This window comes from Chelonoidis abingdonii, chromosome 2 (genome assembly GCF_003597395.2).
Source record: "Chelonoidis abingdonii isolate Lonesome George chromosome 2, CheloAbing_2.0, whole genome shotgun sequence".
Classification (NCBI taxonomy): Eukaryota; Metazoa; Chordata; order Testudines; family Testudinidae; genus Chelonoidis; species Chelonoidis abingdonii.
Genome location: NC_133770.1, coordinates 77,445,883 through 77,456,979, shown reverse-complemented (window position 1 = coordinate 77,456,979; position 11,097 = coordinate 77,445,883).

Sequence of the window (11,097 nt, the reverse complement as noted above, 5' to 3'; positions counted from 1 at the left end):
GCAGCAGGCGGGGGGAGTCTCGTGCGGGTTAGGGGTGGTCTGGCAGGGGAGTGAGGAGGTGAACAGCGGGCGGGCAGAGGTGGGAGGAGGCAGGTGGGGAGTCTGGCCAAGGAGTGAGGAGGCGAGTGGAGGGCAGGCGCAGGGGTGGGGAGGTTGGAAGAGGGTCTCCCTCCAAGCCAGAGTGCCCCCCAGAGTCCCGACTCCTGGAGGTCACTGAGCAGAGCGGGGCTGCCCTCTCCTTGAGGCTGGGAACAAAAGTCGTGCTTCAATTCAGCTGTCACCTGCCAGCAATTTGCAACCTGGCTTAGCACTACGCTGGATCCAAATCTGCTCTTTGCGAATGAGATTTGGGATCCAATCCAAACTGAACTGAAGTCATACATTTAGTTTAAGAGGTAGGGGCAGCACCTTGCAGAAAGCTCTGCCGTCTGGGAGACTCACTCTGCAGCGACAACAGAGAGGAAAACCCATCCCAGCCAAATGAGCCCAGGGGTCTGCTGACTCCTGGCCGAGCCCCAGGGCTGGAGCGTTCCAATGGCTCTTGGCACCCAGGGCTGGGTAGGGCAACTTGCACCCAGAGCCAGGCAGGGAGTCCCCTGGGGCCAGCTCCGTGGATGCAGAAGAAGAGCTAGAACCGCCAGCTCTGAAATGAGATGCAGCTCCATGTTCGATTGGGGAGGCTGCTAGAGGTGAAGCATTGCCATTTCCAAGCTTTTCTTTCCTGACCTGTTTTTACACAGTTGCGGGGGTGGGGGAAGAGCAGGTGCCCTGGTAATAGCTGCATCTACCCTCAGCAGAGCATGTGCGGACAGGCTCACTGAGCTCATGGTGGAACCAGGGCTGCAGAGGCTGCTGCTGGAGCTGTGCACTTTCTGATTCTGCCCAGGGCAGGCCGGGGCTGAGTGCTGCTAAGTTGCTGCCCAGGTCGATTACCAACACTGATGAGCAGGGGCTGCACCTGGGGGGCGTGCATCTGACTCAACTTGGTGCGAGTGCCCTACATGTGGCAGCCTTGCTGTTAGCCTAGCTCCCTGACCCCAGCCATTTCCAAAGACACACAAATCACATGGCCTTGACATCGTGAGTGGCAATCCAGACACTGCCTCTCTGGGCACACGTGACTGCTCTGCTAAAAAGCCCCTAGCAGAGAAAAGAAAAATAATATTCCTACTGGCTTCTGGATTGTTATGTTTCCCACTTCGCTGCCACTCATATCATAAGCATCTTTCCCAAATCTGGACCTTAGCGTCCAAAAATTTGGGTGCCTGCATGAACCCCTCTAAGCTTAATTACCAGCTTAGATTTGATATTGCTGCCACCAGCCAAGAATTTCCAGTGTCTTGGCTCACTCTGGTCCCCCCAAAACCTTCCCTGGGGACCCCAAGAACCCAAATCCCTTGGATTCTTAAAACAGGAGAAAAATAACCATTTCCCTTGCTGCTCTTTACTTCCTCCCAGATTTTCCTGCCCTGGGTATACTAGGAGATTTCCCTGCTTCAATCCCTTGAAACACAAAACCGAGAGGACAATTTACCTTCCCTCTCCTTCTTTTCCCCCTCCCAGTCTTTCCTGAGAGAGGAACAGTAATCCTGGCACAGAGATTCCTATCCCCTGGCCATAACTAGAAAAAAAAAGTCAACAAGTTTTAAAAAAAGAAAGCTTTATATAAAAAAAAAGAAAAAGAGAAAAAAATTAATCTTTGTATTAAAGTGACAGTACAGGGCTATTGCTTAAAAAAATATGAATAAACAGCCTTATTTAAAAAGAAATACAATTTAAACATTCCAGCAAACTACACACATGTAAATACAAAAAAAACAATAACAGCCTATTGTTTTTTCTACCTTTGTACTTACAACTTTAAAACTAAAAATTAGAAGCTTACAAATAGAAAAGATCCCCTCTCATAGCTGAGAGCCAGACAAAAGACACAGACCCAATATTCCCTCCCTGAGTTTTGAAAAAAACCAGTTTCCTGATTGGTCCTCTGGTCAGGTGTTTGGTTCCCTTTGTTAACCCTTTCCTTAGCTATTTGTTTATGACAGCCCTACATGTGGCAGCCTTGCTGTTAGCCTAGCTCCCTGACCCCAGCCATTTCCAAAGACACACAAATCGCATGGCCTTGACATCGTTAGTGGCAATCCAGACACTGCCTCTCTGGGCACACGTGACTGCTCTAAAGGGAACCAGAGTTTTCAGAAATCAACCCCCTCCCCAGAATTATTTTACTGCAACAGGAGTCTCTGTGATCACCTCTGGCAAACTCCTGCTTTCTCCTTCTGAATGCTCCATTCCAGAGGAAGGGCTCCAAGTGTGCACCAGTTATCACCCTGGCCTCAGTCGAGTCACTCCGAATTTGCACTGGTGTAAATGAGGGTAGAATCTGAAGTTTCAGGGGTGGGTGCTGCCTCAGCCTCTAGTTGATTCCCCAGCCTAGACGGAGTGTGGGATTTGCGATGAAAGACACATTATCACACTGAGGAGGTGAGCTCAGACGTTACAATTGGTGGGGTCATTACAAACTCCTGGAAAGTCCTTCCCAGTGAAGGTAAATATTTCTAACACATTGACCCGACCCCAGGGCCCAGGCTGGGGTATGACTGTCGGCAGTGGGGATTTGCTCTGTGGGGTTTGCTTATGCGATTGATTCAAGATATTTAGGGCAAAATACTGATACACAATCTTCTCTTGGGATCACAGGTAATAACCTGCTAACATGATTAGGCTCCCAGGGTATACTGTGATTTGGAAACAATATAGCCTGCTCAAATCCATGTGGTGCTCAAGGACACCAAGAGGGGAAATTGGCTAAGGGGGAGGGGAAGGGAAAGATGTATTAGGGGAAAGCCAGGACACTCTATGGACCTGATCCAAAGCCCATTCAAGGGATTATTATCATTAATCACTTATATTGTCTTGATGGGCAGGGGAGTTGGCAGGAGGAGTGAGGAGGGACTCAGCAAGCCGGCAGTGGTGGGTGGGGGAGTGAATAGGGATGAGGAGATGGGGCCTGGGGTGGAGTGGGAGTGGGGTCGGAGTCAGGGCCAGGGGTGGAGTGTGGGGGGTGGCTGATGGCACCCCAATGTGTCCCAATATTTTATTTTTGCGATCTGGTCACCCTACATAGATCAGTTCCTTTAGGATATTTTTAAACCCATATCGATCTTTCCTCTACCACAACCTTTGCCGGTATTGGTCAGGTTCCAGACTGGACATAGATTTTATACTCTAGTTAATAAAAATATTGATTTAATAAGGTTCTAAGCTTGTTACTCTGTGTTTCACTCTGAAGCCTAGAATATCTGTTGAGTCAGCGTGAAGCGATAGAAACAGCTTCTTTTCTTTAGAATATCACCAGGTTCAATTATTGCTGGGATTGACAGTCTGTTATTCTGCATATTTTAAATTCTCAGTAATTTTGACTTCACAAATTACATCTGTGTGGTGTACAGCTACCATAAAGCATATATCTATGCCAGTAGTATAGACCAGGGATATTAAACTCAAATCACTATGAGGGCCACATGAGAACTAGTACATTGGTCCAAGGGCCACATCACTGACACCTTTTCATATAAAGGTACAAAAGCCCCCCACTGCTGCCCCCGGTCCCACCCCCACTCCACCCCTTCCCTGAGGCCCTGCCCCTGCCCCACCTCTTCCCACTCCTTCCCCACCCCTATTCCAACCCCTTTCCCAAATTCCCGCCCCTGCCCTGCCTCTTCTCCACCTCCTCCCCTGAGCGCGCAGCTCCCTGTTCCTTCCCCCTCCCTCCTGGAAAGTGCTAAGTGCTGCCAAACAACTGTTTGGCAGTGGGAAGCGCCTGGAGGTAGGCAGAGGAGCAAGGTCGTGGCACGCTGGGGGGCGGCAGGTGAGGGGAGCTGGTGGCCGCAGGAAGTAACTCGGGGGGGTGGACACGGGGAGCTTGGCGGGCTGCAGCTAGGCCTGCGGGCCACGTGTTTGAGACCCCTGGTTTAGACCATTGTGATATCAGAATTAACTGAACCAATCACACTATAGCTAAATCGCATGCAGCCATTTCATTGGTTGCAGAGGAGAGACTGCACAGATGGTGGATTATTTTGCCCAGCTGCAACATCTGTGTTCAGCATAGCGTTAAGCTAGCAGTATTCATTATGACTATGATGAGGTCTTTTAGAAAAACATAACTGAGTGAAAATAGGAGTCTAACATGGGTTTTCTTTACCGTGAACTTAACGATCATGCATAATAACTGAAGTAACATCTAAATATAAGGACAACATTGGCAGCAGCAGTGCAAGCTTCATCACATTGCCGTATCAGTATGCCTGCCTCGTACAGGGAGAGGGGCTGATTCCAAAAGAAAATAACAGTCCTTCATGTCCATTTGTAACCAAACTTAACTATATAGGCTATTGAACAGACATCAGTTTTTAATAACTTTTCGTCAGTTAGGGCCAGTTTTCAAGGTAGTTAGGCACCTAAAGGTACAGAAGCAGATACCTAGTGGGATTTTTAAAAGCACTTAGGCAGGTTAGGTTAACCTAATTCTTAACATGTATTCTTAGATGCCTACATAGCTTTTGACAATCTGACCAGATCTGATCCTGAGCCAGTGACCTAGAAGTGAAAGATTGCCATTGTCACCTCCTTGAGTCATCTGTAGCCAGATTTTTATAGATATTTTTTGTGCTTAAAGATATAGTCAGGAGCCTCGTGGGACTTTCAAAAGTATCTAGGGCCTAGATCCACAAAATGACTTAGACACCTAGAAAATCACTAGAATCCACAAAGCCTGAGTTAAGCCCCCAGGCTCCCTATACAATGTCTGGGGAGAGGTTATTGCCTAAGAATTGGATCCACAAAAGCCTACATGTAAGGCAGGGAGCTGTCTAAGCCAGCCAATAACTGATGCCACTAAGAGGGATGTTTTATAAGCCCCGCTCCTTTCATGGATTTAGGCATGTAAATGTGGATGGGAGGTAGGCATCTCCTCCTGAAGTTAGGTGCCAAAGCTGTTTTGTTTGGGGGAGAGGGGGTTGCTTGCAAAAAGTAGAAGAGGTACCTCCCTTATAACTTTTAGTCCAGTCATTAGAACACTCACTCAGGATGTTGGTGATCCAGGTTAAATTCCCCCCTCTGCTTGAAGGGGAGAAAGGATCTGAACAGGGATGTCCCTTCTCCTCCTTTCACAAAGGGGTAATTAAACCTGGTTATCCAATATCGTAGATGAGTATTCTTTTAACCACTGGGCTAAAAGTTATAGAGAACCCCTTCCTCCAACTGTATTTTGTGGAGGGTCCAATTCAATAGGCATGCTCTGAGAATGCCTGTTAGATCAGGCCCTGCAAGTGAGATAGGCAGGGAAACACCTATTTTCACCTGATTTGAGGGTCCCTCTGAGGCTTAGGCATGCAGTGAAACATTAGAGTGAAACATGATGTATATGCCCTGAGGCAGAAACTTCTTGTATGTCTACACTGCAGTTAAACACCCACAGCTGGCCTGCGCTGGCTGACTCAGACTCACAGGGCTCAGGCTAAGGGGCTGTTTAACTGTGGTGATGTTCAGACTCAGGCTGCAGCCCAAGATCTGGGACTCTCCCAGCTCACAGAGTCCTAGAGCCTGGGCTCTAGCCTTAGCCTCTACATTGCAATTAAACAGCCCCTTAGCCCAAGCCTCTGGGGTTTTAACTGCAGTGTAGATATACCCGTAGGCATCCAGGGGTCTCTCATGGCAAAAATTGGGTGCCAAGGAATTCTAAGTGCCTACAGTGTTAGGTAGCAGGTGAGTAGAAGTTTTGAGGATCTTAGTGGCACTTAAATTTTGGATTTAGGTATTTAAGTGGGGAGGTGGGTACCTAAAACCCTTTGTGGATCCAGGCCTGCCTACCTCCCTAACTCCCTCACACCTAGGTGCTTTTGAAAATCCCACTAACTGCTGATAAAAAAAACCCTGCATTTTTAGACACCTAGATATCTTTAAAAACCTGGCCCTTAGTCCCCACTCTATCAACATATATTTTCCTGATTAATTTTTTAAAGGAAGACTGAAAATTTAAAAAATATGTGAAAGTAACAATAGATATAAAATTATGCTAAGTCGATACACAGAAAAAATAGGGTGGGGTGAGGGGAAATACTGTAAAGTTAACTGTCTTATATGTTGAAAATTTTATTTTTTAAAAAAAGCTGGCATATTAAAGTAGACAGATCAGATGCTTAGGTCTTTACTCAGATTTAATTCTGGCTAATTCCCATAGAAGTCAATGACAGTTTGCCTGATGGTGCCCTGAGCCTCAATTTAGAACATATAGATGGACTTCTGCACCTGCGAAGGGCTCTACTGATGTTAGCACATCTGCATTTACTGTGTGAATTGAAGGACAAGGGCTAAAGAACTGATCTCAGGATTTGGTGCAGTGGTTTAATAGCATAGAAAAATGGATTCTAGATATAGCTGAAAATAGAGGTCTATTCTTCTCTAAGTTTATAAAAAAGCCAGGCATTGTTCTGACCTAGATTTTTGGAGATATTTCTAACTCAAATATAACAAAATATTTCTAACTGTTCTTGCACAACATTAAGAAGTTTCTTAAAGATAAATGAACAATAAAGATTGAAATATTTTTCTCTTCTCTCCAAAGGAGATTTTTCTCATTTAGAATACTCAGATACTTTTTTCTAAATGAGACATTTTTTCCAACAGATGTACAGGTCTGTCTCATCTTACGCTGGGGTTACGTTCCGCGCGGCAGCACGTAAAGCGAAAACCGTGTATAGTCAAAATTACATTGAGTTGAATGGTGGGCAGGATCACCCGCACTACAGGAACAGTATTTAAATTGTTATTTTTCTCTTTTTTTTTTTCCCAACTGCTTAAAGCTGAATTCGTGCATGTTAAATGCGCGTAAGATGTGACAGACCTGTACACAAAAGAAACTCTGTAACCACACTGCTACTCTCTGAGACACTATTTCCAGCTATTCTCCCTATCTCTATTCACATTGTAGTGAGATCTTGTGGTGGAAAGTTAGATATGTACAGTTATACATATAATACGGAGCAATTTCTGTACTCAGATGCACATTCGTTTCTCTAGTTCACTTTGTGACATGGTGTGCAGTCCCTTTTGGCCTCAGTTGGAGAACTCAAAAGGGACAAAAGCACTCTGCTTTGATTTTGACACAGAAGAAAACTCTCATAAATCTTTTAAATAGTACAGGACAAAGTGGTGATCTAGGCAACCAGCTGCCCTCCCCAGGGAATGTATGTGGATTGGGTTTGTTGAATAAGGGCTTTCTGGTACCTGGAAGGAAACTCCTGCATAGTGAGTAGGTGGGAATTAGTCCCTCCTCATCTTGAATTGGACTGAGGAAAAGCAGTCATGTTTCTGCTTGACAAAGGCCTTGGCTACACTAGTGGGGCGGGGGGTTCGAACTCAGATACTCAACTTCAGCTATGCGAATAGCGCAGCTGAAGTTGAAGTATATTAGTTCGACTTACCTAGCTGTCCTCACAGTGGCAAGTCAATTGCCGTGGCTCCCCTATCGACTCCGCTTACTCCTCCTTCCGAGGTGGAGTCCGGGCATCGATTTGGGGATCGATTTATCGCGTCTAGATGAGATGCAATAAATCAATCCCCAATACATCGAACACTACCCGCTGATCCGGCGGGTAGTATAGACATACCTTTCGTCAGGACAGGTGAACCATATTACAGCTAACTTAGCACCAGATATAAACAGCTGGGTCCAGATCCACAAAGGGACATAGGTATTGCAATGATGAGTGTTGTGGCATTTAACTTTTAGGTGCCTAGAAAATCACAGGAACAACACTGCAATCCACAAAGTCTGCATGAGATACCTATGGTCCCTATACAAATGGATGGAGGAGAGAGAAGTGCTTTAGATGCGGATTCACAAAAGCCATGGCTAAGGTAGGCAATGGGAGATGCTGGTGACAGTCCCATCCTTCTCATGGAGATAGGCCCTAAAGCCAGGCTGTGTGCAGGTGCCTTTTCCTGATTATTTAAATATTTATGCACAATGGAACAGTCATTCAGAGAGAGAGAGAGAGAGTGCTTCTATAGTCCAATGGTTATGCCACCCACCTGGGACATGGAAGAGCCAGGGTCCAGTTCCCTTATTGCAATCACTCTTTCACAGCTTCAACAGGATAGACTGAGAGGGTCCTGTATCAGCTTATCCAGTACCTCAGTGGTTTGAGCATTTTTCTGAACTGTGGGAGAGCCCTGTTCAAATCATTTCTCCCCATCCTGATGGGGAGGGAGGAATTGTATCTAAGTCATTCAGGAGAGTGTTCTAATCAGTGGACTAAAAGGTAGGGAGCAGTTCTACCTCCTATGGTAGCTTGATTTTGATTAGGACCTGATCCATTAGGCAGTCTCTGAGTGCATCTGTGATGCTGGCAGACCAAGTGCCCCAGTGAAACACTGATGAATGTATAGCTCTAAGCCAGTCTGGCTCACCTGTGGGTTAGTATTATTAAAATAGATATTAGATTTATAAAAATGTATTTATTGTTTAGACTTTATAAAATGGTTGTAGGATGCTGCATGTATTATTCTCACTTGAGAGCTGTACCCCATGTTATAAGGTTATATTGTTTGTATTTTAAACATCTGTAACTTGTATAACTCATTAAACAGGAAAGAAGCATTAAATAATGTAATATGCTGGTTTCCTGTAGAAAGTGCTAGGTCCTGCACACAAGAAGGCCAACTGAAACCAAATAAGCCATTGTGAAACATCAAAGAACAAAAAAATTGTTGATTGACCTGCACACACATGCCCTTGAAGCAGAGTTGCCAACTTTCACGCTGTAAATAAGCACCCCAACTTTCACAATAAGCCAAAAATCAGGCTAATCCCATTTCAAAACCAGGCCAAACAAGCCAATCCTCAACAACCCCAACACGATATGTGACTAGATCCCCCTGGCGTGCAGTCTGGAACTGTGGTGGGCCCGCTATGCATTCCTGACCATAGGCGCTGACTCCATGGTTGCTCCAGGGCTGGAGCACCCATGGGGAAAAATTGGGTGTTCTGCACCCACTGGCAGCCAAGTTCCCCTCCCCACCTCACCTCCACCTCCTTCCCTGAGTGCGCTGTGTCCCCGCTTCTCCGCCTACCTCCCAGTGCTTGCTGCCGCAAAACAGCTGTTTCTTGGTGTAACAAGCTCCGGGAGGGAGTGGGGAGGAGCGGGAACACTGTGAGCTCTGGGAAGGAAGTGGGGAAGAGGCAGGACCAGGGAGGGGATTTGGGGAAGGGGTTGGAATAGGCGAGGGAGAGGGTGGCAGGGGCGGGGCAGGGGTGGAGTTGGGGCAGGGCCAGGGGCAGAGAGGGGTTGAGCACCCACTGGTGCCAGCAGAAGTCGGCGCCCTATGCCCCTGACTCTCTCCCCTGCTTGCCCCCCTTATCCCTGCTTAATGGGAGCTAAAAAAGCCATAAGCCAAAAACTAGCCAACAAGCAACTCACAAGCCAATTAAGCAAAAAACAAGCCCAATTTCTGTGTTTTTTCCCATAGGTTTGGCATGTCTGCCATGAAGACATGCATGAGGACTTGTCCCATCAGTTTGAATTCTGGGGTAGGGAATAAAAATCCCTGACCAAAATAAACTGGATCTCTCTATGCTGCTTGAACTCTGAGGGGTGAAAATTTCTAAGCATGAGTAAGAGTTCCACAGTGCTTGGGCTGGGTTAGCCATAGGGGATTTATAGCATTTGCATATTACAGCAGCTTCTATATTACCTTTTGAGACTTAACACTGTAGCTCATTTGTCTGTGTATGTTTACCTGCTTTAACTCTGGAAGTAACTCTCACTTATTGTTCTTAGTTAATAAATCTTTAGATGGTTTTTCTTATAGGATTGATTACAAGCATTGTCTTTGGTATAGGATGGAAGGTGCAGTTGACCTGAGGTGACTCATCCTTTGGGACTGGGAGTAACTCAAATATTGTTGTGATTTTTGGTGTGAGGGAGCATCTATCACAAAGGCAAGCTTGCCTCGGTGGCAAGATAGTCCTCTTGAGTACTCCAATCTGTCTGTGACTCCATGTTAAGGCTGTTATAGTGCTTGAGGAGTTCACAATGGATACTTGGTTGGTAAAACTTACGTTCAGAACACACAACCAGTTTGGGGTTTGTGCCCTATTTCTTAAGAACCTGCCCTGAAGTTGGTATTCATGCTTGTGCTCCACTCCAGACAGACTGACAATACTGATGCCTGGAGTGGGACAACAATCGGCATGCTCAGAGAAAAAAATGTAGGCACCTAAGAAACTCTTCACTGCAAAAACTTAGGTACCAAGTAAGTTTAGATGCCTATAGGGTTTGGCATGAGTTTTGTGGATCACAAAACTCTTAAACTGGGATTTAGGCACCTAAACCTCAGATCTAGATACCTAAATCTGGGGTTCAGGTATCTAAGCACCTTTGTGGATCCCTCCCATGGAACCTGATTCTCATTTTTTTACCTCTACTTGTGTAGTCATTTACATTGTGGCAAAGTGAGTGTAAAAGCCACTCTTACAATTTTTGCAGCTTTTTATACCCACTTGCATAGATGTAAATGATTACAAAACGTGAAAAGAGGTGAAGAACAGGTCCCTTGTTTTTATTCAGGCCTGGTCTACACAGCTTGAGTAGCTGGATTAGAAAGTAGCAGATGTTGATTAGATTTATTGTTACCTAGGTGGTTTGTTTTCCTTCTGTTAAATAATTGTTAATTGTATAAAGGGGAATATGGTTTTCTGACTCTCAGCCATGATGATTTTATTTTGAGTCACTAGAAAAAACATCTAAATCTCAGGAAGGGAATTTTTTCTTTTAACAAAGAATAACACTTGTGTATCTCTAATAACAATGCCCTGAACTTTCCATTCACTTCTTGAGGAGATGTACCTGATTGTCCAAACCAAAGGCAGAATTTAGTTTGGAATATTTCAGTGGTTGCTTGACAAAAGAAGTGATTGTTGTACTGTATACTTCATTTCCATTTCCTTTATTGTTATAACATTGTGCATAAGCAGTAAAAATGATGGTCACATTGAATCATTGTGATTAAGATACTACATAATAATTTAAA